We start from the raw sequence: 7,823 nt of genomic DNA on the forward strand, positions 1-7,823 counted from the left end.
TTAACACACTACGTATGACAGCACACTAATACTCTGTAAGAGCCCACTGCAACACTATGCTCACTGTTTGCTAAATCTCTTTTGTAATGTAACAGTCAGGTAATGAAAACTAGAGGAATGAAAGCAGTGTAAGTGAGCCATTGTCATCCCGAGTAATATGATGGCATACACAAGAACACCATTACATTTTTCATTTTTTCACAGCAAAATTTAATTGCAGTATTTTAACATGTGCCCTGCTCATGTACAAACTCACATGGTCTGCAGAGTCCTTGCTCAGGAGTTTCAGGACAGCCATCCCATGCACCGTCGTTCTCACATCAGGCAGGGTCTCCAGGATCGTGTCCTCAGTGGTCTGGCCTTTCTCCTTGGGAGGGGGCTTTCTGAGGGCAGTGGGGTAGTTAGGCATCCAGCCGCCAAAGTCATACTGGGGATAAAGAATTGGTGTAAAATGTGATATATAAGCCAAATATTCATAAAGAATAACAAGAGCACATAATTAACATTACTTAGGTCATGGAAAGTGGATATGGACAGGTTTTTCTTGTCGTCCTGGGTTACTTGCTCTAGGGCAGTGGTTCTCAAACTTTTTAGTCATGAGTCATTTACTTTAAAGAAAATCTGGTGACAAGTCAACGGTCTTAAGAAGAACAATTCAGTGGAATTAGCGTTTGTTCACTTTATAAAGGCAGAGTGCCAAACGCTTTTCACGCAATTGAAAGCCACAGTAACAGCTGTGTTCTGTTTTTCTGCTGATCTCCTGCACCCCTCTGCAGTATCTGTGCACCCCCAAACTTAAAGAACCACTGCCTAGGGGGTTAATGTATCTTAAGGTAATGTTAATAACAGAAAACAGTTTAAAGCAGAGTGTGCAAATATGGGTTTGTGAAAGGTTGCTGACACTTAGGTCTTGTCCACACGGACACGGGTATTTTTATAACCGTGACTTTTTTTACGCGGTTCGGCCGTTCGTCCACACGGAAACGCAGTATCAGGTCACTGAAACCGAACATTTTTGAAAACCCCTGCCAGGGTGAGGATTTTCAGAAACGCCGGTTACAGTGTTGTCGTGTAGACAGTAAAACCGGGGTTTTAGCTTCTGATTCAGGCTTCTGATTGGCCAACGTGGCTTTACGATCGCCGCCTGCTGGTGTGGCATGCTCTTGACAGCGTTTGATAGTGTGTTTTTGCGTTTTTATGTAGGCGGAGATTGCTTTTAAACCGAGCACGTGTGGACGGGATTTTTTTTTTAAACGCAGGAGGAAAAACTCCGGTTATAAAAATACCCGTGTCCGTGTGGACTAGGCCTTAAGCTCAAGAGCCAATCAAATGAAAACTCTCCCCTTCATGCTGCTGAAGCTTGATTACCTGGGATTGTTTATGGCTCGGTCCCAACAACTATGTTTGTTTCCCATTCACAGAGCCAGGACAACAGAGGGTTTTTGAGCTCAAACACTGAATATCACTGTAGGTTGCAGTAGAGATGAAACAAGATCTAAGTGTTGCAGTCTTTGGGCCCTATTTTAACGATCTAAGCACATGATCTAAAGCGAAGGGCGCAAGTTCACTTAAGGCATGTCCGAATCCATTTTTGCTAGTTTAACGACAGTAAAAATGGTCGGTGCTCCCGGCATATGGTCTAATGGCGATTTTCCACTGCATGGGTACGGTTCGGCTCGGCTCAGTACGGTTCGACTCGGCGCGGAACGGAACGGTTCGGCTCGCTTCGCTTTTCCACTGCATGGTACGGCTCGACTCGGTACTGCACGGTTCAGTTCGCTTTGGCTCGCTTGCTTTCCCACTGCAGTTAGTACCGCTTCAAAGTTGGTGGGACTGATCGTTATAATTGCCATCTCTACTGCCATGACATCATCATATTAAATGCGAATTTTTCATTCCGTGTTGCCCTATCCTCTCCTTGGCAGCCCTCGTCCACTGAACACGATTCTGCCATTTCTTTTTTTGAAGCAAATACTTTTAAAACAGGTGCTACAGCGTTGGCTGTTGTCGACTCTACTGGCTATTTAAATCTAGCGGGTTAAGTGTCTCGTGTCGTAAATACAATGACGCTGGTAAAGAGGATTCTGTCTGATCAATCAGTGATCTGCAGTGTTTTCACGTCACATTTTAGTATTGGTACGGTATGCTTGGAACCTCAACAGAGGTGGTACCATTTAAAGTGAGTCGTCTGTACCGTACCATGCAGTGGAAACGTGCCATAAGTGAGCCGTACCGAACCGAGCCGAGCCGTATCGTACCATGCAGTGGAAACGTGCCATAAGTGAGCCGTACCGAACCGAGCCGAGCCGTATCGTACCATGCAGTGGAAACGTGCCATAAGTGAGCCGTACCGAACCGAGCCGTATCGTACCATGCAGTGGAAACGTGCCATAAGTGAGCCGTACCGAACCGAGCCGTATCGTACCATGCAGTGGAAACGTGCCATAAGTGAGCCGTACTGAACCGAGCCGTATCGTACCATGCAGTGGAAACGTGCCATAAGTGAGCCGTCTCACAATGCGTAATGGGTGTGTTTTGGGCTTTACGTGCAATAAACCAATCAGAGTCTCATCTCCCATTCCCTTTAAATGTTAGTCGCGTTAGCGCCATGGTGGATTCCCTATTTACATGACGGAATTTGATAGTGGAAAGACCGAATGCGTCTCCAGAGAGGAAATGGATCTGCTCGTGTGTGAGGTTAAATCTTTGTGTGTGTGTGTGCGCGAGGTTAAAGCACGCGAGCAGACCATCTACGGGCAAACCACGGGATTCATTTAACTCGGAGCTCAAGCCAAGCCTCGGGTTCGAGTTTCCTCCAAGGACAGCAAGCCAAGTTAGTTTACTATTAACCTTTAAGGATGAATGGGCAGGCGAACTAGTGAAACTAGTAAAAAACACTTGTGTCGGGCTTGGCGCTGCATTCAGGGTGTAAGATAGGGCCCTTTAACTTTAATTTCAAGAACAAACTCAAATCTTCACAAAAAAGAATCTCAAGAATGGGAACAAGCTCAGGCACGGGAACCGGAAAGGTCATTAATCGGCTGTCGGTGAACATGTCAAACTAACAATCAAAGACTTCAGATTTTAGCCAAGGATCAGAGGAATCTTTTAGGTTTTGGTAAATTTGTCTCAGACAGCCTAATCGTGGCCAAAATCGCAGTGTGCACTCGGCTTAACACACAGACCGCAAAACACTGGAACAGAACTATACACATGAATCAAGACACATGAACACGAGACAGTGGGTCTCATTCATGAAACATTCGTAAATTTACGAGTAAATATGTGAGTGATTTGCGCGTAAAGAGACATTCCCGAAAATTCTTCTCCTGATTCACAAATACTTCGTAAACGTCAGATTTGATAGTGAAATGTGTGTGTGGGTTAGTGAATTCCAATCAGTCGTAAATGGGACGCGCATGCACGCTCATTCTTAATTACCATAAATCCCGCCCATTAAAACCGACTGACGGGCATCATATTATGACACGAAACGAAGGATTTCAACATGTCTTCTCAAAAGCGAATGAAGAAAAGAAATTTCTCAGATGCAGAAATTTAAGTTTTATTATCAGAAGTTCGTTCAAAACGCCACATTTCATTTTCAAGCGTACATAGTGGCGTATCAGGTCCTAAAAAAAGGATATTTTAGGTAATACCTAAATGCTTTAGGTAAAAATGCTTGGCAGCATACAGATGCAGTTAATGGAGTTTCATCTGTTAATCGAACAGTCCCAGAAGTGAAAAGAAAATGGTTCGACACGAAGCTGGACTGCAACACTTGTGACTTGCGGACTTGTAAAAAAAAAAAAAAAAGAAGAATGAACAGCTTGAATATAAAAATAAATAAAATAAATCAAATAAAAAAAGACTTGCGGACTTGTGTTCCGTTTGCAGATGCTATTACTGGCTCTCGTAATAAAAGTAAAAAGAAAAGAAAAACCGTATGTAATTAGCCTACTATATATAATATTTTTTCAAAATGCTGTGTAAATATGTACCCGATTACGGTGAATTAAAAGGCAGCTTATTAATGAGCAAAACGTTCGGATGTTAAACGCAATATTTACGCGTGGCTGGGACCAGGTGTAGATTTCTTTCGTACCAACTAACATTTGGGAAATACGAACATTTTAATGAATCCGAAAATTTACGCCAGAACCACTTTACACACGATTTACACAAAAAATCGTTCTGCTCGTGTTTCATGAATGAGACCCACTGAATGGACAGCTAGATGAATGTCTGGATTAATTCACTGGATTTGAGAAAAAGAGTATGAGATTAGGATCACGGACTGCAGCTTTAATGTCTCTGTGTGATTGGAAGTGAAGTGACTTGTACTAACTGACCTGTCCACTGTTTACAGCGGCATGTTGGGCTGATGCAGTGAAGATCACCATGGTGACAAACTTGATAAGCTCTTTCAGTGTCTGAAAAGATGATGGTATTCCTGGGAAGAATCAAAGGCTGTTTCTGTGAGGAACTCAGTTTAGGATGTTTGTACATGTGCGCACACACACTCACTCACACACACACACACACACACACACACACACACACACACACACACTCTCACTCTCTCTCTCTCTCTCTCTCTCTCTCTCTCTCTCTCTCTCTCACTCACACACACACACACACACACACACACACACACACACACACAATGAAATGGAGAGTGGAGCCATAAACCAAACTAATTTTGTCTATTGACCTGGTTCAATTATTTTGCATTAAAACATTGATTTACAGTGGGGTTTACAAAAGAGGTTGTACCTCAAAGCAAATATGTCTATCTTATGCTGTGCAAAAACTAAACTGAACACAAAATAAAAAGAAAGGAACCCTTTGTTGGAGTAAATGTCCTAATATGGCAACAATTCCATTGGAAATGCATACTCATTGGTCGTGACACTATTTATTCCACCAGAAATCACACGTGCAGCATCTTCAACTGCAACAGCTTTAATAACGGACTGATAACAGACCTGAGGAAACTCTTCCCAGGAAGCCATTGGTGAATATCTCACTGATCCAACGCTGCAGCTCTGTGTCCTTCTGCACGTGTGCTTCATGTTGATAGAAGTGTGACAAGAGAGCTCCAACAAACCTGTAAGTAAACTCAGTCAGATGTTTTCCAGATTTACATATTTACAGCTTTACTTTTTTTTTGCTTTGAATAAATTCCTGCTTAAGAAATAAATACAAAGCGACTTACAACACAGTACATGTACAGCATGTGCCTAATAACTAATAAACCCATTAAGCTGTATTATTGACACTGTATTTGTTGAAATATGAATCAGAAAGTGAACCAGGATGTATTAGTTCAGCCTTAACAACTGGATGTATTATGTAACACACACACACACACACACACACACAGAGAGAGAGAGAGAGAGAAAGAGAGAGAGAGAGTTTAAAAAATAAAAAAAACTTTATTTGATCATAAGAACTTCACATAGATTTTAAATTATAGTCACATTTTTGTATTCCACATATCATTATTTCTTCTACACCCAAATACTTATTCCAATACCAAAGCAAAAAACAACATTCCATCCACAACTGTGCAAATAGCTTCATTATATCCCCTCCTTTGCAAAAAACCTTCGTAATCATTAACCAACTTATAAAACTTAAAATCAGTCAGAACCCGACTTTTCACCAAATTTTTAAAAACCATCTATATCTTCTAACTTTTTTCCCCTTGCAATATAAATAGCTTGTTTAGCTTGTCCAATCAAGAAGTTTAGCAATTGACTTTCACTTCCTAGGGCCGCTCTATAACATGGACCAAGAATGAAGCTTTGAATGGAGAAGTTAAAAAAAAAATAGTAATAATTTTAACTACACTAAACAAATTCTTCAATCTTAAACATTCTAAAAAGCAGTGAAAATGGTTTCTCTTATTTTACAGAAAGGGGCACTCATCAGACACATTAGAATTAATAGTATTCACAAATGCATTAACAGCAACTGTGCCGTGCAATATTTTACACTGACGATCACCTGTGTACTTTTTTAATGGGCATTTGTAATGGATTCTCTATACAGGTTCTCTTTCAGTCGAGAACGTCAGACGTAGACTGAATGGGATCACACTAGGGAGCCTGTCATCTTCGAGCATGTTAGAACGAGCCAATGGGCGCATTGGCGTGCGTGAGTTGCATCACGCGCTCCGCCCCGCCGGGCGGGTATAAATACGGAAGCGGATGCACGCACCACCTGTCTTTCGCTTCAGAGCCGATCGTTCTTTATGTCGATGTCTCTGAAGAGTGTTGTTTTCTACAACGAGCGAGTGTGTAGGTGTTTCTTCAGGAAGTCTCTCCCAGGCTGGTGTTTCTACAGTGCGAGCAGCGGTAATCGCGAAATCTCTGAGCTCTCAACTGCTGTTCTAACAGCAGCACATTTTATGTTTGTGTTTGTTTGTCTGACAGCCGGTTGAGGGCAAGAAGAGTGATTTCTTCACTGGTACAGGCTGCACCATCCCTGTCAGTGTTGCAGCGATCATTCCCCTGTGTGCTCCAGCACTGGTGAGAGGTTTCTCACTTCCTGAAAGAGCAACACGGGTGCGTTTGCATCTTTTTCAAGATGTCATTCCGCCCATGCGTTTCTGGATGTGGTCGTTCCCTGTCTGATGGTCTTGTTCCCTGTCTGACTTCTGACGGGCCCCCATTACCACGCCCCACCCCAGGGTGCTGTGTGGGATGGGTAATCAGAGAACAGTGATGGAGTTTCCATCCGGTAATCATTCCCTGTGTGCTCCTCACTCCTCCATCACACTGATACCGGTGGAGCCCCCCGTTTAGAGCACTGGTCCCTCTGTAATGGACCGACAAGATGTCTTACTTGAGGTTTCTCCAGGGGAGAGGATGCCAATTGCAGACTTGGAGGGTGAGCTGACCTTTGGAGATGACGACTCAGCTGCGTTATTCCCTTCGGGAAGTGTAACGTTGCCTGAGCCAGAACCTCAGTTGTCAGCTATCCTCAAACAGGCCGCTGAGGCTGTCGGACTTGAGTGGAACCCTCCACTGTGTCCCGCTCAGCCCGGCTGTGCTGGATCTCTGCCCGCCGCCCCAGTGCCCTTCTGTCCCGAAGTACATGAAGAGCTTACTAGGTCGTGGATGGCACCTTTTACTGCCAGAAGATGCCTGGAGAGCTTTTCCCCCCTCACTACCCTTGACGGAGAAGCAGTGAAGGGCTACGAGGCCATCCCTCCAGTGGAGCGGTCTGTCGCGGCACACCTGTGCCCGGCAGCCGCTGCGTCTTGGACGGGAGATCCTCTTTTCCCCCCTTAGGCCTGTGAGCGCTCATCTGTTCTTACAGACAGAGCGTAAAGAGCCTGTGGGCAAGCCGCTTCCTCTTTGCATGCCTTGGCGTTCCTTCAGGTCTACCAGGCCAAAACAATCATGGACATGCACAAGGATAGTTTAGGCTATGCGCTCACCAGTGAGCTCCGCATCTCAACTGACTTGGCTCTCTGGAGCACAAGTGTTGCGGCCTGCGCGATCTGCCTAACAATGTCCACTCTGGTGGTCCAGGAGCGCCATCGTTGCCTCAACCTGGTGGACTTAACAGATGCGGACAAGGCTCGGTTCCTGGACTCCCCAATTTCCCAGGTTGGGCTTTTCAGAGACGCGATGGAGAGCTGCACCCAACAGTTTTCTACTGCTTCTACCGGAGGCAATCCGACACATCCTGCCCTAGCGGCCCGCTGCTGCCATCATCCTGCCGCCGGTGGCAGTTCCTCCGCCTGCTCGTCGCCGAGGGCATCCTCCAGCCGCCGCTTCCGCTCTCACTGGCCTACAGCAGCCGCCTTC

The 7,823-nt window shown here is 44.7% G+C and overlaps 1 long non-coding RNA gene across 1 annotated transcript; it reads right to left on the minus strand.

The window, feature by feature from the left end:
- Positions 1–254: 254 nt before the first annotated feature.
- LOC311085805 lies at positions 255–5,110 on the minus strand. The gene is made up of 3 exons (XR_014606963.1): positions 4,989–5,110; positions 4,353–4,453; positions 255–427 (listed from the first exon to the last, which is right to left on the minus strand). It is a non-coding gene; the product is annotated as an uncharacterized lncRNA (long non-coding RNA).
- Positions 5,111–7,823: the final 2,713 nt, after the last annotated feature.

The sequence above is a fragment of the Abramis brama genome, assembly GCF_963993115.1.
Source record: "Abramis brama genome assembly, chromosome: 6".
Classification (NCBI taxonomy): Eukaryota; Metazoa; Chordata; class Actinopteri; order Cypriniformes; family Leuciscidae; genus Abramis; species Abramis brama.